General features: G+C 44.2%; 1 protein-coding gene across 4 annotated transcripts in view; it reads right to left on the bottom strand.

The window, feature by feature from the left end:
* Window positions 1-22,993, bottom strand: part of wasf1 (WASP family member 1) — a 128,519-nt gene that overhangs the window by 97,503 nt on the left and 8,023 nt on the right. Inside the window, exon 2 of one of the 4 annotated variants that reach the window (XM_036976020.2) lies at window positions 10,201-10,270. The exons of the other annotated variants lie outside the window; for them this stretch is intronic. The gene's annotated coding sequence lies outside the window, so the exon portion shown is untranslated. The remainder of the gene's footprint in view (window positions 1-10,200; window positions 10,271-22,993) is intronic. 4 annotated transcript variants of the gene reach the window in all.

The following is a 22,993-nucleotide window of genomic DNA, read 5'->3' as shown; positions in this document are numbered from 1 at the left end:
GTTTCTGAGTAGAGGTACTGTGTCTCACCTCACTGTTTCTGAGTAGAGGTACTGTGTCTCACCTCACTGTTTCTGAGTAGAGGTACTGTTTTTCACCTCACTGTTTCTGAGTAGAGGTACTGTGTCTCACCTCACTGTTTCTGAGTAGAGGTACTGTGTGTCTCACCTCACTGTTTCTGAGTAGAGGTACTGTGTCTCACCTCACTGTTTCTGAGTAGAGGTACTGTGTCTCACCTCACTGTTTCTGAGTAGATGTACTGTGTCTCACCTCACTGTTTCTGAGTAGAGGTACTGTGTCTCACCTCACTGTTTCTGAGTAGAGGTACTGTGTCTCACCTCACTGTTTCTGAGTAGAGGTACTGTGTCTCACCTCACTGTTTCTGAGTAGATGTACTGTGTGTCTCACCTCACTGTTTCTGAGTAGATGTACTGTGTCTCACCTCACTGTTTCTGAGTAGAGGTGCTGTGTCTCACCTCACTGTTTCTGAGTAGAGGTACTGTGTCTCACCTCACTGTTTCTGAGTAGAGGTACTGTGTCTCACCTCACTGTTTCTGAGTAGAGGTACTGTGTCTCACCTCACTGTTTCTGAGTAGAGGTACTGTGTCTCACCTCACTGTTTCTGAGTAGAGGTACTGTGTCTCACCTCACTGTTTCTGAGTAGAGGTACTGTGTCTCACCTCACTGTTTCTGAGTAGAGGTACTGTGTCTCACCTCACTGTTTCTGAGTAGATGTACTGTGTCTCACCTCACTGTTTCTGAGTAGATGTACTGTGTGTCTCACCTCACTGTTTCTGAGTAGAGGTACTGTGTCTCACCTCACTGTTTCTGAGTAGATGTACTGTGTCTCACCTCACTGTTTCTGAGTAGAGGTACTGTGTCTCACCTCACTGTTTCTGAGTAGAGGTACTGTGTCTCACCTCACTGTTTCTGAGTAGAGGTACTGTGTCTCACCTCACTGTTTCTGAGTAGAGGTACTGTGTCTCACCTCACTGTTTCTGAGTAGAGGTACTGTGTGTCTCACCTCACTGTTTCTGAGTAGAGGTACTGTGTCTCACCTCACTGTTTCTGAGTAGAGGTGCTGTGTCTCACCTCACTGTTTCTGAGTAGAGGTGCTGTGTCTCACCTCACTGTTTCTGAGTAGAGGTACTGTGTCTCACCTCACTGTTTCTGAGTAGAGGTACTGTGTCTCACCTCACTGTTTCTGAGTAGAGGTACTGTGTGTCTCACCTCACTGTTTCTGAGTAGAGGTGCTGTGTCTCACCTCACTGTTTCTGAGTAGAGGTACTGTGTCTCACCTCACTGTTTCTGAGTAGAGGTACTGTGTCTCACCTCACTGTTTCTGAGTAGAGGTGCTGTGTCTCACCTCACTGTTTCTGAGTAGAGGTACTGTGTCTCACCTCACTGTTTCTGAGTAGAGGTACTGTTTTTCACCTCACTGTTTCTGAGTAGAGGTACTGTTTTTCACCTCACTGTTTCTGAGTAGAGGTACTGTTTTTCACCTCACTGTTTCTGAGTAGAGGTACTGTTTTTCACCTCACTGTTTCTGAGTAGAGGTACTGTTTTTCACCTCACTGTTTCTGAGTAGAGGTACTGTTTTTCACCTCACTGTTTCTGAGTAGATGTACTGTGTGTCACCTCACTGTTTCTGAGTAGAGGTACTGTTTTTCACCTCACTGTTTCTGAGTAGAGGTACTGTTTTTCACCTCACTGTTTCTGAGTAGAGGTACTGTTTTTCACCTCACTGTTTCTGAGTAGAGGTACTGTTTTTCACCTCACTGTTTCTGAGTAGATGTACTGTGTGTCACCTCACTGTTTCTGAGTAGAGGTACTGTGTGTCACCTCACTGTTTCTGAGTAGAGGTACTGTGTCTCACCTCACTGTTTCTGAGTAGAGGTACTGTGTCTCACCTCACTGTTTCTGAGTAGAGGTACTGTGTCTCACCTCACTGTTTCTGAGTAGAGGTACTGTGTCTCACCTCACTGTTTCTGAGTAGAGGTACTGTGTCTCACCTCACTGTTTCTGAGTAGAGGTACTGTGTCTCACCTCACTGTTTCTGAGTAGAGGTACTGTGTGTCTCACCTCACTGTTTCTGAGTAGAGGTACTGTGTCTCACCTCACTGTTTCTGAGTAGATGTACTGTGTCTCACCTCACTGTTTCTGAGTAGAGGTACTGTGTCTCACCTCACTGTTTCTGAGTAGATGTACTGTGTCTCACCTCACTGTTTCTGAGTAGATGTACTGTGTCTCACCTCACTGTTTCTGAGTAGATGTACTGTGTCTCACCTCACTGTTTCTGAGTAGAGGTACTGTGTGTCTCACCTCACTGTTTCTGAGTAGAGGTACTGTGTCTCACCTCACTGTTTCTGAGTAGAGGTACTGTGTCTCACCTCACTGTTTCTGAGTAGATGTACTGTGTCTCACCTCACTGTTTCTGAGTAGAGGTACTGTGTCTCACCTCACTGTTTCTGAGTAGAGGTACTGTGTCTCACCTCACTGTTTCTGAGTAGAGGTACTGTGTCTCACCTCACTGTTTCTGAGTAGATGTACTGTGTCTCACCTCACTGTTTCTGAGTAGAGGTACTGTGTCTCACCTCACTGTTTCTGAGTAGATGTACTGTGTCTCACCTCACTGTTTCTGAGTAGAGGTACTGTGTCTCACCTCACTGTTTCTGAGTAGAGGTACTGTGTCTCACCTCACTGTTTCTGAGTAGATGTACTGTGTCTCACCTCACTGTTTCTGAGTAGAGGTACTGTTTTTCACCTCACTGTTTCTGAGTAGAGGTACTGTGTCTCACCTCACTGTTTCTGAGTAGAGGTACTGTGTCTCACCTCACTGTTTCTGAGTAGATGTACTGTGTCTCACCTCACTGTTTCTGAGTAGATGTACTGTGTCTCACCTCACTGTTTCTGAGTAGAGGTACTGTTTTTCACCTCACTGTTTCTGAGTAGAGGTACTGTGTCTCACCTCACTGTTTCTGAGTAGAGGTACTGTTTTTCACCTCACTGTTTCTGAGTAGATGTACTGTGTCTCACCTCACTGTTTCTGAGTAGAGGTACTGTGTCTCACCTCACTGTTTCTGAGTAGATGTACTGTGTCTCACCTCACTGTTTCTGAGTAGATGTACTGTGTCTCACCTCACTGTTTCTGAGTAGAGGTACTGTGTCTCACCTCACTGTTTCTGAGTAGAGGTACTGTGTCTCACCTCACTGTTTCTGAGTAGAGGTACTGTGTCTCACCTCACTGTTTCTGAGTAGATGTACTGTGTCTCACCTCACTGTTTCTGAGTAGAGGTACTGTGTCTCACCTCACTGTTTCTGAGTAGAGGTACTGTGTCTCACCTCACTGTTTCTGAGTAGAGGTACTGTGTCTCACCTCACTGTTTCTGAGTAGAGGTACTGTGTCTCACCTCACTGTTTCTGAGTAGAGGTACTGTGTCTCACCTCACTGTTTCTGAGTAGAGGTACTGTGTCTCACCTCACTGTTTCTGAGTAGAGGTACTGTGTCTCACCTCACTGTTTCTGAGTAGAGGTACTGTGTCTCACCTCACTGTTTCTGAGTAGAGGTACTGTGTCTCACCTCACTGTTTCTGAGTAGAGGTACTGTGTGTCTCACCTCACTGTTTCTGAGTAGATGTACTGTGTCTCACCTCACTGTTTCTGAGTAGAGGTACTGTGTCTCACCTCACTGTTTCTGAGTAGAGGTACTGTGTCTCACCTCACTGTTTCTGAGTAGAGGTACTGTGTCTCACCTCACTGTTTCTGAGTAGAGGTACTGTGTCTCACCTCACTGTTTCTGAGTAGATGTACTGTGTGTCTCACCTCACTGTTTCTGAGTAGAGGTGCTGTGTCTCACCTCACTGTTTCTGAGTAGAGGTACTGTGTCTCACCTCACTGTTTCTGAGTAGAGGTACTGTGTCTCACCTCACTGTTTCTGAGTAGATGTACTGTGTGTCACCTCACTGTTTCTGAGTAGAGGTACTGTGTCTCACCTCACTGTTTCTGAGTAGATGTACTGTGTCTCACCTCACTGTTTCTGAGTAGAGGTACTGTGTGTCTCACCTCACTGTTTCTGAGTAGATGTACTGTGTCTCACCTCACTGTTTCTGAGTAGAGGTACTGTGTGTCTCACCTCACTGTTTCTGAGTAGAGGTACTGTGTCTCACCTCACTGTTTCTGAGTAGAGGTACTGTGTCTCACCTCACTGTTTCTGAGTAGATGTACTGTGTCTCACCTCACTGTTTCTGAGTAGATGTACTGTGTCTCACCTCACTGTTTCTGAGTAGAGGTACTGTGTCTCACCTCACTGTTTCTGAGTAGAGGTACTGTGTCTCACCTCACTGTTTCTGAGTAGATGTACTGTGTCTCACCTCACTGTTTCTGAGTAGAGGTACTGTGTGTCTCACCTCACTGTTTCTGAGTAGAGGTACTGTGTGTCTCACCTCACTGTTTCTGAGTAGAGGTACTGTGTCTCACCTCACTGTTTCTGAGTAGAGGTACTGTGTGTCTCACCTCACTGTTTCTGAGTAGAGGTACTGTGTGTCTCACCTCACTGTTTCTGAGTAGAGGTACTGTGTCTCACCTCACTGTTTCTGAGTAGATGTACTGTGTCTCACCTCACTGTTTCTGAGTAGAGGTGCTGTGTCTCACCTCACTGTTTCTGAGTAGAGGTACTGTGTCTCACCTCACTGTTTCTGAGTAGAGGTGCTGTGTCTCACCTCACTGTTTCTGAGTAGAGGTACTGTGTCTCACCTCACTGTTTCTGAGTAGAGGTACTGTGTCTCACCTCACTGTTTCTGAGTAGAGGTACTGTGTCTCACCTCACTGTTTCTGAGTAGAGGTACTGTGTCTCACCTCACTGTTTCTGAGTAGAGGTACTGTGTCTCACCTCACTGTTTCTGAGTAGAGGTACTGTGTCTCACCTCACTGTTTCTGAGTAGAGGTACTGTGTCTCACCTCACTGTTTCTGAGTAGAGGTACTGTGTCTCACCTCACTGTTTCTGAGTAGAGGTACTGTGTCTCACCTCACTGTTTCTGAGTAGAGGTACTGTGTCTCACCTCACTGTTTCTGAGTAGAGGTACTGTGTCTCACCTCACTGTTTCTGAGTAGATGTACTGTGTCTCACCTCACTGTTTCTGAGTAGAGGTACTGTGTCTCACCTCACTGTTTCTGAGTAGAGGTGCTGTGTCTCACCTCACTGTTTCTGAGTAGAGGTACTGTGTCTCACCTCACTGTTTCTGAGTAGATGTACTGTGTCTCACCTCACTGTTTCTGAGTAGAGGTACTGTGTGTCTCACCTCACTGTTTCTGAGTAGAGGTACTGTGTCTCACCTCACTGTTTCTGAGTAGAGGTACTGTGTCTCACCTCACTGTTTCTGAGTAGAGGTACTGTGTGTCTCACCTCACTGTTTCTGAGTAGAGGTGCTGTGTCTCACCTCACTGTTTCTGAGTAGAGGTACTGTGTCTCACCTCACTGTTTCTGAGTAGAGGTACTGTGTCTCACCTCACTGTTTCTGAGTAGAGGTGCTGTGTCTCACCTCACTGTTTCTGAGTAGAGGTACTGTGTCTCACCTCACTGTTTCTGAGTAGAGGTACTGTGTCTCACCTCACTGTTTCTGAGTAGAGGTACTGTGTCTCACCTCACTGTTTCTGAGTAGAGGTACTGTGTCTCACCTCACTGTTTCTGAGTAGAGGTACTGTGTCTCACCTCACTGTTTCTGAGTAGAGGTACTGTGTCTCACCTCACTGTTTCTGAGTAGATGTACTGTGTCTCACCTCACTGTTTCTGAGTAGAGGTACTGTGTCTCACCTCACTGTTTCTGAGTAGAGGTACTGTGTCTCACCTCACTGTTTCTGAGTAGAGGTACTGTGTCTCACCTCACTGTTTCTGAGTAGAGGTACTGTGTCTCACCTCACTGTTTCTGAGTAGATGTACTGTGTCTCACCTCACTGTTTCTGAGTAGAGGTACTGTGTCTCACCTCACTGTTTCTGAGTAGAGGTACTGTGTCTCACCTCACTGTTTCTGAGTAGAGGTACTGTGTCTCACCTCACTGTTTCTGAGTAGAGGTACTGTGTCTCACCTCACTGTTTCTGAGTAGAGGTACTGTGTCTCACCTCACTGTTTCTGAGTAGAGGTACTGTGTCTCACCTCACTGTTTCTGAGTAGAGGTACTGTGTCTCACCTCACTGTTTCTGAGTAGATGTACTGTGTCTCACCTCACTGTTTCTGAGTAGAGGTACTGTGTGTCTCACCTCACTGTTTCTGAGTAGATGTACTGTGTGTCTCACCTCACTGTTTCTGAGTAGAGGTACTGTGTCTCACCTCACTGTTTCTGAGTAGAGGTACTGTGTCTCACCTCACTGTTTCTGAGTAGAGGTACTGTTTTTCACCTCACTGTTTCTGAGTAGAGGTACTGTGTCTCACCTCACTGTTTCTGAGTAGAGGTACTGTGTCTCACCTCACTGTTTCTGAGTAGAGGTACTGTGTCTCACCTCACTGTTTCTGAGTAGAGGTACTGTGTGTCTCACCTCACTGTTTCTGAGTAGAGGTACTGTGTCTCACCTCACTGTTTCTGAGTAGATGTACTGTGTCTCACCTCACTGTTTCTGAGTAGAGGTACTGTGTCTCACCTCACTGTTTCTGAGTAGAGGTACTGTGTCTCACCTCACTGTTTCTGAGTAGAGGTACTGTGTCTCACCTCACTGTTTCTGAGTAGAGGTACTGTGTGTCTCACCTCACTGTTTCTGAGTAGAGGTACTGTGTCTCACCTCACTGTTTCTGAGTAGAGGTACTGTGTCTCACCTCACTGTTTCTGAGTAGAGGTACTGTGTCTCACCTCACTGTTTCTGAGTAGAGGTACTGTGTCTCACCTCACTGTTTCTGAGTAGAGGTACTGTGTCTCACCTCACTGTTTCTGAGTAGATGTACTGTGTCTCACCTCACTGTTTCTGAGTAGAGGTACTGTGTCTCACCTCACTGTTTCTGAGTAGAGGTACTGTGTCTCACCTCACTGTTTCTGAGTAGAGGTACTGTGTCTCACCTCACTGTTTCTGAGTAGATGTACTGTGTCTCACCTCACTGTTTCTGAGTAGATGTACTGTGTCTCACCTCACTGTTTCTGAGTAGAGGTACTGTGTCTCACCTCACTGTTTCTGAGTAGAGGTACTGTGTCTCACCTCACTGTTTCTGAGTAGAGGTACTGTGTGTCTCACCTCACTGTTTCTGAGTAGATGTACTGTGTCTCACCTCACTGTTTCTGAGTAGAGGTACTGTGTCTCACCTCACTGTTTCTGAGTAAATGTACTGTGTCTCACCTCACTGTTTCTGAGTAGATGTACTGTGTCTCACCTCACTGTTTCTGAGTAGAGGTACTGTGTCTCACCTCACTGTTTCTGAGTAGAGGTACTGTGTCTCACCTCACTGTTTCTGAGTAGATGTACTGTGTCTCACCTCACTGTTTCTGAGTAGATGTACTGTGTCTCACCTCACTGTTTCTGAGTAGAGGTACTGTGTGTCTCACCTCACTGTTTCTGAGTAGAGGTACTGTGTCTCACCTCACTGTTTCTGAGTAGAGGTACTGTGTCTCACCTCACTGTTTCTGAGTAGATGTACTGTGTCTCACCTCACTGTTTCTGAGTAGAGGTACTGTGTCTCACCTCACTGTATCTGAGTAGATGTACTGTGTCTCACCTCACTGTTTCTGAGTAGAGGTACTGTGTCTCACCTCACTGTTTCTGAGTAGAGGTACTGTGTCTCACCTCACTGTTTCTGAGTAGAGGTACTGTGTCTCACCTCACTGTATCTGAGTAGATGTACTGTGTCTCACCTCACTGTTTCTGAGTAGATGTACTGTGTCTCACCTCACTGTTTCTGAGTAGAGGTACTGTGTCTCACCTCACTGTTTCTGAGTAGAGGTACTGTGTCTCACCTCACTGTTTCTGAGTAGATGTACTGTGTCTCACCTCACTGTTTCTGAGTAGAGGTACTGTGTCTCACCTCACTGTTTCTGAGTAGAGGTACTGTGTCTCACCTCACTGTTTCTGAGTAGAGGTACTGTGTCTCACCTCACTGTTTCTGAGTAGAGGTGCTGTGTCTCACCTCACTGTTTCTGAGTAGAGGTACTGTGTCTCACCTCACTGTTTCTGAGTAGAGGTACTGTGTCTCACCTCACTGTTTCTGAGTAGAGGTACTGTGTCTCACCTCACTGTTTCTGAGTAGAGGTACTGTGTCTCACCTCACTGTTTCTGAGTAGAGGTGCTGTGTCTCACCTCACTGTTTCTGAGTAGAGGTACTGTGTCTCACCTCACTGTTTCTGAGTAGAGGTACTGTGTCTCACCTCACTGTTTCTGAGTAGAGGTGCTGTGTCTCACCTCACTGTTTCTGAGTAGAGGTACTGTGTCTCACCTCACTGTTTCTGAGTAGAGGTACTGTGTCTCACCTCACTGTTTCTGAGTAGAGGTACTGTGTCTCACCTCACTGTTTCTGAGTAGAGGTACTGTGTCTCACCTCACTGTTTCTGAGTAAATGTACTGTGTCTCACCTCACTGTTTCTGAGTAGAGGTGCTGTGTCTCACTAATGCAGAACATGTATGGATGTTTTGTATCACTATCGTCATTGTCATCTCTCTCTGATGGTTGTGCTTCGGTCCGTTTAGTGTTAGGAGATGGAATGGAGGCTGACTGCTGAGAGGCTAAATGTAAACCTGATACCACAGTTCCAACCATTCACACAACATGTTACTCTGGTAGAGATTAATAGAATATGAATGGTGTAGAAAAAGTGGAGGAACAGAGTCTGAGTCTTTCCCAGGCTGCTCTAACATGATTCAAGTCTGACCGTTTATTCAAATTCTTTGGTTGAACAGTTTTTTTCTGGCGCTCAGGGATATGTGATGTCAGACTTTCAAAAAATGTGTTTCTCTGCTTCATTACATCTAAACCAATCTAAAGTGATAGGTCTACATCTAAACCAATCTAAAGTGATAGGTCTACATCTAAACCAATCTAAAGTGATAGGTCTAAATCTAAACCAATCAAGCATCATATTTGTCATTATGAGAGATCATAATGTCTAGCAGGCTGTTATGTGACCATGTGGAGACAGAAGAGAGAGAGACAGCAGCATCAGCCACGGACGCCTGCCTGTCAGGACCAATCGCTCCTCTTCAGGTTGACACACAAATGAGAGCTCTGGTCATGGTCGCCCTGAGCCTTCGCTAACATTTACATAACCATGGTGCTCCACTCTGACCCCTGTCCTTAGGGGACCACAGGACGCCAACAGTTAATGTATTTAATTTGGCTTTATTTATGAAAATCCAAAGGATTTGTATTCCTGATTCCATATATGATCATGAGTCTTATAATACCTGATGAGAGCACAATCACAAATACCAACACTTTAGATTTTCTTAAAGATGCACTATGCAGGAATCTCTCTGCCATTTCCTGTTTGCTAAAATGATAATAGTTAGCCTAATTTCAGTTTATGTGACAAAACAAGAGTATAGCATAGAGCAGGGGTTCTTAAACATTTGCAGCCTGGGACCCAAATTAGAAAGCATGTGTTTTCCTGGGAGCCAAGTTTATGAAAACATGTAACTATATGTAAATATTGGTACATTTCATTGCCCTTATGCCAGCCTAAAACAAATGCAATATAGACAAAAACAATTAACAATTAAATTAAATACCAATATAGATAGAAATTAATATTTATTTTTTCCATTAAAAACTCTTACACATCTGTCTAGGTTGTTGGTAAAATACAATACATCATTTTCATTCTGAACTGGAATAAACTGATTGATCACATCACACAGACATTTAAAAACACACACACACACACACTCACGCACACACGGGCTCAGTTTTTGATAGTGCAACCCTAAGTAACAGTACAGATGAAAAATGATCAGGCATCCTGTACATCTTACTGTAGGAAGTATTGTTGATAGAAGGTCTAGGTTGGAACTGTTGCTGTTAAAATAAATATTTTTTATTCAGAACTGGAATAAACTGATTGATCACCTAACACAGAGGTAGCCCAGAAAACACACACACACAGTCCTAATGAGAGGTGTGTGGCTGGTTGAAGATTCAACAAGCAGGTCTATTCTACAAAACTGATGTCATTCTCAGCATTCAGTCTGTTTCTGTACTTGTTTTGAAGTATTCCAGAGTTGAGAACCCTGACTCACGTGGGTATGTGGTGCCAAACTGGATCAGGACATCTACTGCTTTCTCTGGCATGCAGGAGACTGCTTCCTGCTGTAGATGAGCAACCCAGAAGAGCAACTCAGTTTATTCAAGTTCAGAAAGAAATTACTACTTGTATTTTAACAGCAACAGTTCCAACCTAGACTTGTTTACAACAATAATTTATACAGTAAGAGAGACAATAGGCCTGATCATCCTCATCTGTAATGTTCAAATCAAATCAAATCAAATGTTACATAGGGTTGCACTATCAGTAGCTAGCTAGCGTGCTTGGCTAACATTAGCTAGCGTGCTTTGGCTAACATTCGCTAGCTAGCTATTAGCTGTTTACAAGGGGATTGTTTGAAAGAGAAATTCACATCTACTTCTATGAGAGATAGTACTCCTTATTTCTGCTTATCATCATCAGCTGTTATAAAATGACAACTTACTTGTCCACTGTCAAAGCACTGTTTCCTGAAGCATTCTGCCCTGTTCTGAAAGAACTCCCTGACCCTGGGTTTACACGCTGTAGATGTTTGGTCGACATTTTTTCATTTTGAGAGACTCATCACTAAGCACTTCTCCGCACAAAACACATTGTGGGCGCTCCTCGTTATTTCTCAAAGTTTGTATGCAACCAAGAGAGAGAAACTCGTTGCTTGAACTCAGTCAGAACTTGTGGCTAGCTTGAGTCGATTTGATGACAGTGGTGAGTGGTGGTGAGTGGGTCAGTGGCAGATGCCACGTTCAAAACAACCGGAACTCGCACTGAACAGAGAGCTCACTGAACAGAGAGCGCACTGAACAGAGAGCGCACTGAACAGAGAGCGCACTGAACAGAGAGCGCACTGAACAGAGAGCGCACTGAACAGAGAGCGCACTGAACAGGGAGCGCACTGAACAGGGAGCGCACTGAACAGGGAGCGAACTGAACAGGGAGCGCACTGAACAGGGAGCGCACTGAACAGGGAGCGCACTGAACAGAGAGCGCACTGAACAGAGAGTGCACTGAACAGACAGCGCAGATGCACTTGGCCAAATCAATTCCTGTAATTCATTAAATAATTATACATTTACTCTGACACGTCGCAACCCACCATTAACATGTGGGTCGTGACCCATACTTTAAGAAAGGCTGGTGTAGAGAACCATTGTGCCATCTAAACCGCTGGGAAATATATTTTCCAGAACCAAAAGTATTGTATTTTCAGCTGTTGTACATGCTGGTGTACAAAACCGAAAGTAAAAGATGCAAAAAGCTAAACTTAAGAACGGGAAGCATTGAATCAGCGCACATAGAATGCTCGGCTATGAAAAGCCAACTGACATTTACTCCTGAGGTGCTGGCCTGTTGCATCCTCGACAACCACTGTGATTATTGTTATTATTTGACCCTGCTGGTCAACTATGAATATTTGAACATCTTGGCCATGTTCTGTTATAATCTCCACCCGGCACAGACAGAAGAGGACTGGCCACCCCTCATAGCCTGGTTCCTCTCTAGGTTTCTTCCTAGGTTCCGGCCATTCTAGGGAGTTTTTCCTAGCCACCGTGCTTCTACCTCTGCATTGCTTGCTGTTTGAGGTTTTAGGCTGGGTTTCTGTACAGCACTTTGTGACATCAGCTGATGTAAGAAGGGCTTTATAATACATTTGATTGATTGACAGAACAGATCTACCGCTTTTTAGACACGATTTCAATGAGAATTACAGATCTATAACACACATTTCTATGTAAATTTGGTTCAGCCTCCCAAAAGGTTACATATCGCAGCTTTAAATGAAGACACACGATTACTCATCATTAAACTTATCTTATAAAAAACAATCAATCATAATCACTAGTTATACACATGGTTATACACACTACACATGGTTGATGATATTACTAGTTTATCTAACGTGTCCTGCGTTGCATATAATTGATGCGGTGCGCATTCGCGAAAAAGAACTGTCGTTGCTCCAACTTATACCTAACCATAAACATCAATGCCTTTCTTAAAATCAATACACAGAAGTATATATTTTTAAACCTGCATATTTAGCTAAAAGAAATCCAGGTTAGCAGGCATTATTAACCAGGTGAAATTGTGTCAGTGTATATGCAACAGTTTGGGCCGCCTGGCTCGTTGCGAACTAATTTGCCAGAATTTTACGTAATTGTGACATAACATTGAAGGTTGTGTAATGTAACAGCAATATTTAGACTTAGGGATGCCATCCGTTAGATAAAATACGGAACGGTTCCATATTTCACTGAAATAAAACGTTTTGTTTTCGAAATTATAGTTTCCGGATTCGAGCATATTAATGACCTAAGGCTTGTATTTCTGTGTGTTATTATGTTATAATTAAGTCCATGATTTGATAGAGCAGTCGGACTGAGCGATGGTAGGCAGCAGCAGGCTCGTAGGCATTCATTCAAACAGCACTTTTGGGCGTTTTGCCAGCAGCTCTTCGCTGTGCTTCAAGCATTGCGCTGTTTATGACTTCAAGCCTATCAACTCCCGAGATTAGGCTGGTGTAACCAATCTGAAATGGCTAGCTAGTTAGCGGGGTGCGCGCTAATAGCGTTTCAAATGTCACTCGCTCTGAGACTTGGAGTAGTTGTTCCCCTTGCTCTGCATGGGTAACTCTGCTTCGAGGGTGGCTGTTGTCGATGTGTTCCTGGTTCGAGCCCAGGTAGGAGCGAGGATAGGGACGGAAGCTATACTGTTACACTGGCAATACTAAAGTGCCTATAAGAACATCCAATAGTCAAAGGTATATGAAATACAAATCGTATAGAGAGAAATAGTCCTATAATTCCTATAATAACTACAACCTAAAACTTCTTACCTGGGAATATTGAAGACTCATGTTAAAAGGAACCACCAGCTTTCATATTCTGAGCAAGGAACTTAAACATTAGCTTTCTTACATGGCACATATTGCACTTTTACTTTCTTCTCCAACACATTGTTTTTGCATTATTTAAATCAAATTGAACATGTTTCATTTTATTTGAAGCTAAATTGATTTTATTGATGTATTATACTAAGTTAAAATAAGTGTTCATTCAGTATTGTTGCAATTGTCATTATTACAAATAAATAAATAAAATCTGCTGATTAATCGGTATCGGCTTTTTTTGGTCCTCCAATAATTGGTATCGGAGTTGAAAAATCATAATCGGTCGACATCTAGCGGGTACTACCGGTTTGCTGAAATTAGTGCTTAGGGGCAAAATTCGTAATGTGGCTTGAGCACTTTCCCCCTATTCTTCTCAACCAACGACAATCAGCGCATATCCACGGCACCGTGGCTATAAACATACCTATCACTCTTGTAATGTCTTTGGCCCGGTCAGAATCAGCTGCGAAGGGCTGCTTGAATGCAGAAAGATGTTGTGTTGTTGTTTCTTTGTCTTCAGCTCCGGTGGTAGGAATGCTGGGGTGATGTCAGTGTAAATGTGTCAACATGTGTGAGGTGTTGGCAGCTGCATAGGCTATTCCCGTTGAGCAGTGGCGACACTCTCTCCATCCATTGTCGTTGTAATCTACTAGGAAGCCAAAATGTTCCCAAACTGGAGAATTTCATTACAATTCACTGTGCTAAAAGCCTTACTTTAGTTGTGAGAGATACCGCCTGGCCTCACTGTAATAGGTCATACCAGTCAAACACACACACCCCAACATGCACGCACACAATTGCCAGAAGCTGCCGTGCCCGTGTGGCTCGGAGCACAGAAGCCAAAATGTCACCATGCTCGGTGTCTCGGAGCGGGATTCCGGACAGCTGCCCGCAGAGGGAAAGGTTGGGATCAATCGGAACACTCACCTAATAAAAAGATTGGAATGGCATAGCGCCTCTTACCCCTCCTCCTCCCTTCTCTTCTGCTCTTTCCTCTCCACGGTCCCTTGCTTCGCTCTAGGAGCAGCACTTGCTCCTGAATAAAATAACCTACCGAGCAGAAGACTGATTATACTGCTGCAATCCATCTGTCAGCTTCACAGTCCTCACATTCCAACACCTTTGCTTGTGAGTGCGTACGTGTGTGTATCATGTATGTGAGTGTGTGTGCATGTGCGTGCGTGCGTGCGTGTGTGTGCGTGTGTGAGAAAGGCTTGCATATTTTGAATTTTAATGTAGAACCATAGAACAGAATCTAAAGAGGGAAAGAGATGGTTTGGAACACCTGCTGGGATAAAACCACACAAACTAATCCATGTGAAACTGACGCACAGCATACTTCCTTGTCAACTCAATACCCATCAGAAAAAACAAGGGAGGGGGCAAACCTTGATCTCAATGTCTACTAATCCTACAGCAGGGTCACATTCGCGCAGAATTCAGCATTTTTCACACAACAACAACACACATCTAAAATGCTTCATATTTTCATTTCTATACAGCTTCAGTCACGGTTCGCTTCAAATCATTAATAAAAGGACACATTTGTGCTTCAGTTGCACTTCTCCACGTGGATGAGAAACATTTGCTATCGTCTTGATAAATCCGCTTCCTGCATTGACGAACAGCAGACAGCGCTCTGACTGCTGTACTTTTCTCCGGTGGAGTTTTTAAAATGGCAAAACATTAGGAAACGTAGCTGCCTACATTCTTTCTATGATAAACATGAGAAATCTGATGGCCATGCATAAAAATACTTAACTTTTTCATTGTAAGCTAATTTACTTGTGTGGTTGCTAGCCAAATAGTGTTGCACTTGTGTGATCATCTGATTAAAACTATTTTATGACAAATGTATTTTGTGTGAAGAAAAACTACAGTTGCACGTTCCTGATCACTCTATTGAAGGGTTAACGCAGGTGAAATGGTTTAAAACACTATTTTTTTTACGGTCTGCATTTTGAAAATGCCGATTTCTTAAAGCTAATCTGACCCCTGTACAGGCATCCACAAAACAATATCAAGTAGCTTCAACTCAATTGAACTCAGTTCACCTCACTGGGTCTGCACTGGGTCCATGCTGTAAGCACCAACTCTCATCCAGACGCCAACAGCGGTAGGCTCTGTGGTTTTCTGTGGCTGTGGACTGGATGATGGTCCCCAGTCACAGTCAGTCAGTCAGTCACAGCCAGTCAAAGTCCACTGGCTGCCAGGCCACATGTGCCCTCATGGGCAATACATCAGATTCACTAGCTATTCTATGAAGTTGAATCCAATGTATTACAGAGACCAGGACAACAATGACAACAACAACAATTCTGAAATGCTAAATGACTGTGATGTTTATGCTACAGAACATCACTGTTTTGATTTCATCCTCTATTGCATGTATGTAATGGTAAACACTCACACCGGGTTTGTAGGCATGGAGTCTATAAATTGAAGAAGAAGCTTGCATAAGGGGAGCCCTTGTCTTAGCAACACAGTATTACAGTATTTGCCCTGCCCTTAATATACTCCTCAAGATAGTGTACACTTCCTTAACTATATGCTATATTGCAGTGGCACCGCGACCCTAAAGAAACATCTACAGAAATAGAAACCAAAAATCAAATCAACTGTCGCCACACCTCCCCGGCAGCTCCTCTGGCCCTGCCTGCCTGCTAGAGGAGCTTTTAATCATTCTAAACTTCCTGTGAACTACTTCCTCTCTTCCTCCTCCTTATCCTTCTCCTCCTCCTCATCCTTCTCCTCCTCCTTCTCCTCCTCCTCTCCTCCTGGCTCTGCAGATATTTCCTATCTATTCCACCTATTTTCGAACAGCTCCTAAGTGCCATAGAATCCCCTTTACCCTCTGTGTGACCTCTACTCTAAACCAGTGCTTTCACGCCCCTGTGTATTCCATGGACTGATATGAATTGCTAATACTGTTGGAACCAGTAATTGATATTTACAGTATGCATTATATGTTTCTAAGCAGAGGCTTTGGTGGTTGGCTGGAATATTCTGTGAAAACATAAAAGACAACGGAGGAGAGTGCAGACTGGCCAGCCTCTGCTGCCTGTCTGCCCATCCGGATGCCAGGGTGGGAGGGTGTCTGCCTGGGCCGGGCCCCGTTCCAAACCAAATTGATACAGGGCTGAGCCTGGCCGCATGTAAATCCAACGAGAGACGCCTCCTCACAGTGAGACGTAATTAAAACAGCTAAATATTGGCTTCTAATTGGCAGGCAGTATTGTGTGTGTGTGTGTGTGTGTGTGTGTCATCCTGCTGAGGGATTGGGGTCAAACACATTGAGATGCTAAACAGCTACCTCCTTTCCTTTCTTTTTTCTCACTACAGTATCTCTTCCTACCTCTCTCCCTTCATCTCTCACTCATTCTAACCTCACTATTTTCTTTGCTATCCATCGCCTTCCTTTCCCTTCATCCCCTACTATCTTGTTCTCTCACTCCTTCTCAGACTCCCTCCTTCATTCCTCCATCTGAGGGGAATAAATACAGGAATAACGGTGTTTATGAAAATGCTCATACGCTCCTCTGTGGCTGTAATTGAATACAGGCAACTGAATCGTGACGAGGGGGATTCAACTGCCCAGGCGTGATTAACACACCTCACCTCCCACCACTCTGCCCCTCCATCAATCAACACACATCACCACAGAGACCAGGGTATCAGGGCATTCCACCTCAATGCCACCACCATCAGGGATTGTGTGTGTGTGTGTGTGTGTGTGTGTGTGTGTGTGTGTGTGTGAGAGACTGGGAGAGAGAGAGAAAAAGAGAGAGAATCCCTATACTTTAATGAAGAAGGCTTCTCCATCTTGGAGGGGGAAATCAATCATTTCCAGGCCCAGAGACATGTACTCGTCTGTGGCGACCTAAATGCCAGAACCTGGAGGTGACAGCATTCCCTCCCCCATATGCCCTCGAGGCACAACTACGACAACATAACCAACAAAACGGATCAAAACTCCTGCCGCTCTGTCGCATGCTGGGTATGAACATAGTCAATGGTGGGTTTCGAGGGGACTCCTATGGTAGGTACACCTATAGCTCATCTCTTGGCAGTAGTACTGTAGACTACTTTATCACTGACCTCAACCCAAAGTGTCTCAGAGCATTCACAATCAGCCCACTGACACCCCTATCAGATCACAGCAAAATCACAGTCTACTTGAACAGAGCAATTCTCAATCATGAGGCATCAAAGCCAAAGGAAATTAATAATATTAAGAAATGCTATAGATGGAAGGAATGTAGTGTGGAAACCTAGCAAAAAACAATTAGGCAACAACAAATTCAATCCCTTTTAGACATCTTCCTGAACAAAACATTTCACTGTAATAGTGAAGGTATAAACTTGTCAGTAGAAAACCTAAACAGTATATTTGACCTCTCAGCTTCCCTATCAAATAAAAAAAAAAGGAAACAGAAAGCCGAAGAAAATTAACAACAATGACAAATGGTTTGATGAAGAACGCAAAAACCTAGGAAATAAAATGAGAAACCTGTCCAACAAAAAACATATAGACGCAGAAAACCTGAGCATACGCCTTCACTATGGTGAATCACTTAAACAATACAGAAATAAACTACGGGGAAAAAAAGAACAGCACGTCAGAAATCAGCTCAATGTAATTGAAGAATCCATAGACAACGGAGATGTATGGGTAAAACACACATGTATGGGTAAACCCTATAACAAATAACAAACAGCAAAAACATATACATGATCAAATACAAATCTTAGAATCAACTATTAAAGACTACCAGAACCCACTGGATTCTCCAATTACCTTGAATGAGCTACAGGACAAAATACAAACCCTCCAACCCAAAAAGGCCTGTGGTGTTGATGATATCCTCAATGAAATTATAAAATATACAGACCACAAATTCCAATTGGCTATACCTAAACACTTTAACATCATCCTTAGCTCTGGCATCTTTCCCAATATTTGGAACCAAGGACTGATCACCCCAATCCACAAAAGTGGAGACAAATTTGACCCCAATAACTACCGTGGGATATGCGTCAACAGCAACCTTGGGGAAATCCTCTGCATTATCGTTAACAGCAGGCTTGTATATTTCCTCAGTGAAAACGTAAATGTATGGCGCAAATGTCAAATTGGCTTTTTACCAAATTATCGTACGACAGACCACGTATTCACCCTGGACACCCCAATTTACAAACAAACAAACCACAACAAAGGCAAAGTATTCTCATACTTTGTTGATTTCAAAAAAGCTTTTGACTCAATTTGGGATGAGGGTCTGCTATACAAATTGATGGAAGGTGGTGTTGGGGGAAAAACATACAACATTATAAAACCCATGTACACAAACAAGTGTGCGATTAAAATAGGCAAAAAACACATTTCTTTCCACAGGGCCGTGTGGTGAGACAGGGATGCAGCTTAAGCCCCACCCTCTTCAACATATATATCAATGAATTGGCGAGGGCACTAGAACAATCTGCAGCACCCAGCCTCACCATACTAGAATCTGAAGTCAAATGTCTACTGTTTGCTGATGATCTGGTGCTTCTCTCCCCAATCAAGGAGGGCCTACAGCAGCACCTAGATCTTCTGCACAGATTCTGACAGACCTGGGCCATGACAGTAAATCTCAGTAAGACCAAAATAATGGTGTTCCAAAAAAGGCCCAGTCGCCAGGACCACAAATACAAATTCCATCTAGACACTGTTGCCCTAGAGCACACAAAAAACTATACATACCTCAGCCTAAACATCAGCACCACAGATAACTTCCACAAAGCTGTCTTCAAGACAAGGCAAGAAGGCAAGAGTCTTAGAGACAAGGCAAGAAGGGCATTCTATGCAATCAAAAGGAACATAAAATTTGACATACCAATTAGGATCTGGCTAAAAAAATACTTGAATCCGTTATAGAACCCATTGCCCTTTATGGTTCCACTCACCAACCAAGAATTCACAAAATGGGACAAACACCAAATGGAGACTCCGCATGCAGAATTCTGCAAAAATATCCTCTGTGTACAATGTAAAACACCAAATACTGCATGCAGAGCAGAGTTAGGCTGTAACGGTTTTCCTGTTGTGAAGTAGAGGCGGACCAAAACGCAGCGTGGTGATGATTCGTGTTTGTTTAATAAAGGAAAACTATACATGAATAAACTACAAAACAATGAAATGTGAAAACCTAAACAGTCCTATCTGGTGCAAACACAGAGACAGGAACAATCACCCACAAACACACAGTGAAACCCAGGCTACCTAAATATGGTTCCCAATCAGAGACAATGACTAACACCTGCCTCTGATTGAGAACCATATCAGGCCAGACATAGAAATAGACAAACAAGACATCCAACATAGAATGCCCACTCAGATCACACCCTGACTAACCAAAACATAGAAACATACAAAGCAAACTATGGTCAGGGTGTGACATAGGCCGATTATCAAAATCCATAAAAGAGACGTTAGATTCTACAACCACCTAAAAGGAAGCGATTCCCAAACCTTCCATAACAAAGCCATCACCTACAGAGAGATGAACCTGGAGAAGAGTCCCCTAAGCAAGCTGGCTCTGTTCACAAACACAAACAGACCCCACAGAGCCCCAGGACAGCAGCACAATTAGACCCAACCAGATCATGAGAAAACAAAAAGATAATTACTTGACACATTGGAAAGAATTAACAAAAAACTGAGCAAACTAGAATGTTATTTGGTCCTAAACAGAGAGTACACAGTGGCAGAATACCTGACCACTGTGACTGACCCAAACTTAAGGAAAGCTTTGACTATGTAGACTCAGTGAACATAGTCTTGCTATTGAGAAAGGCCGCCGTAGGCAGACATGGCTCTCAAGAGAAGACAGGCTATGTGCACACTGCCCACAAAATGAGGTGGAAACTGAGCTGCACTCCTGCCAAATGTGTGACCATATTAGAGACACATATTTGTCACGCCCTGATCTGTTTCACCTGTCTTTGTGATTGTCTCCACCCACCTCTAGGTGTTACCTGTTTTCCCCATTAGTCCCTGGTGTATTTATTCCTGTTTCCTGTTTCTCTGTGCCAGTTCGTCTTGTTTTGCCAAGTCAACTAGCGGTTTTCCTAGCCCCTATTTTTCCCAGTCTCTGTTTTTTCCTAGCCCCCTGGTTGTGACACTTGTCTATCCTGAAACCGAATCTGCCTGTTCTGACCACTCTGCCTGTTCTGACCACTCTGCCTATCGCCTGGTACTGTTTGGACTTTTACCTGGTTTATGAACTCTCACCTGTCCTCGACTTGCCTTTGGCCTACCCCGTTGTTATAATAAATATCGGAGCCCAACCATCTGCCTCCTGTGTCTGCATTTGGGTCTCGCCTTGTGCCCTTATTGTATTTCCCTCAGTTTACACAGATCCACAAAGAATTCGATTAGGTGAAATACCACAGTGTGCCATCACAGCAGCAAGATTTATGACCTGTTGCCACAAGAAAAGGGCAACCAGTGAAGAAGAAACACCACTGTAAATACAACCCATATTTATGCTTATTTTCCCTTTTGTACTTTAACTATTTCCACATAATGACATTTGACATGTCTTTATTCTTTTGGAACTTCTGTGAGTGTAATGTTTACTGTTCATTTTGATTGTTTCTTTCACTTTTGTTGATCTAGTTCACTTGCTTTGGCAATGTTACCCTATGTGTCCCATGCCAATAAAGCCCTTAAATTGAAATTGAATTTTGAGAGAGAGATGAGGCTTGTCGTGCAGCCAGTGATCCCATCTTGCATAGACACAGAGACAGAGAACAGTGTATGTCAGCTGCCGAGTCTCTGTGCTTTAGGTAACTTTGCATATTCAAATCTATTACACAGAAATAAACATGTACTGAAACAAGCACAAGCCTGCATGTCACTGTAATGTATTGTTGCCTATGGTGCTGGTTTGGTCCTGTTTGATTCATCTATAGTCTAAGAGAGGAGCAGAGCAGACACCTAAAAAACAGCTAAAATCTAATGTGTGTAACTATGGTCCCACTTTAACAAATTCACCTGGTTAGATAATATGACCACAAAGGAATGTGCAGAAAGACACACAGTATCCAGTGGACGCTGAGGGGGACTCAAGCTGCTGCATTGTGCTGTGTAAAGTATCAGACTACGTTTACCATCCAAACAAACACACGACACCGCAGGAGGGGCCTCCTGCCTGCACACACACACATATACACACACGCAGTCTCCCTACCTTACCTGACCCCATTGTGTCACAGTGCTTGGGTCCTTGCCTGGAGAGAGAGACTGAGAGAAAGGAGCAGGCCAACCATGCAACAGAAAGCAGCTCTGGTTCCAGGCCTGATCATGTATTACTGATTACTGACTGACTGACTGTAGTCCTCAGGGTCCTCCTGAACTCTTTACGTTCAAAGCCACAGCACAGGGTTAGCCTACCTAGGAGAAGCACTTCCACAAACAAACTAGGTTACTAGTGGTTATTGTGTATCAGTATATGATTATACCCTGATGAAGAAGCTTGGCTGTCGAAACGTTGTTATTCAATTTTTGCATCTGAGCTCCAAGAGTGTACTCTCTTTTATTTTCAAGTTTCTACTCCACTAGCCAGCACCTCGTCTTAATAGGTGTGCGTTTCTTTTTCTTCTAGATTATTGTGTATCAGTAACCTGTTAGGCTAGTTACCCTATTACTACACAACAGCTAATACTCTGAAGGCTTCCGTTCCCCCCTATAGGCAGTTGAAGTACATATGGTTACTAGAGGTGGTGTGGCTTCAAAACAACACATTACCTCTTACTCAATGACCACATACGATTCTGAGACTTCCCTGCACCATCATGTGAGCCATTACGAGAGATATCATACACGGAACACCTGCAGTTTACAGTTTACACACCACGGAAAGAGGGAAGGAGGGCGGAGATGAGGAGGGAGACAGAGAGAGAGACAGAGAGAGAGAGACAGAGAGGGAGACAGAGAGGGAGACAGAGAGGGAGACAGAGAGAGACAGAGAGCGTCTTTGGTTTATCCTTAACCTTATTGAGGCAGAGAGAGAGAGGGAGACAGGGAGGAGAGGAGAGAGACAGGGAGGAGAGAGACAGGGAGGAGATGAGGAGGGAGACAGAGAGGGAGACAGAGAGAGACAGAGAGCGTCTTTGGTTTATCCTTAACCTTATTGAGGCAGAGAGAGAGAGGGAGACAGGGAGGAGAGGAGAGAGACAGGGAGGAGAGAGACAGGGGGGAGATGAGGAGGGAGACAGAGAGGGAGACAGAGAGAGACAGAGAGCGTCTTTGGTTTATCCTTAACCTTATTGAGGCAGAGATAGAGAGGGAGACAGGGAGGAGAGGAGAGAGACAGGGAGGAGAGAGACAGGGAGGAGATGAGGAGGGAGACGGAGAGGGAGACAGAGAGACAGAGAGGGAGACAGAGAGAGACAGAGAGCGTCTTTGGTTTATCCTTAACCTTATTGAGGCAGAGAGAGAGAAGGAGACAGGGAGGAGAGAGACAGGGAGGAGAGAGACAAAGGGAGGGAATAAAAGAGGTGGAGAGGAGAGACAGAAAGATATCATACTGTGAGTACCTGCTGTCTGCTGTAGAGAGAGGAAGACAGAAGGAGGGAGGGAGGGAAAGAGAAGTGCGAGAACAATCTGGGTAAAAAAGGGTTGGAAAGGTGAATGATGGGGTGAGAGAGGGCAGGGTTAGGTTGCCACCCAGACTCTCTCTGACTGTAGTGAATGGGGGGCACTTCTGCTCCAATGGGAGCAGTAGGAAGAGAGAAGAGGTTCTGGGTGGGGGTGGGGGGTGGGAGAAAGACAGAGGACAGGGATGAAGGGTGGTGATACACAAGAGGCACCAGTCAGTCAGTGAGACAGGATCAGGACAGAGACAGCATTATGGAG

This window comes from Oncorhynchus mykiss, chromosome 4, assembly GCF_057628025.1.
Source record: "Oncorhynchus mykiss isolate SJ-2025 chromosome 4, ASM5762802v1, whole genome shotgun sequence".
Lineage (NCBI taxonomy): Eukaryota > Metazoa > Chordata > Actinopteri > Salmoniformes > Salmonidae > Oncorhynchus > Oncorhynchus mykiss.
The sequence above is the reverse complement of the archived record's forward strand: the minus strand, read 5'-3'. Positions and strand labels throughout refer to the sequence as shown.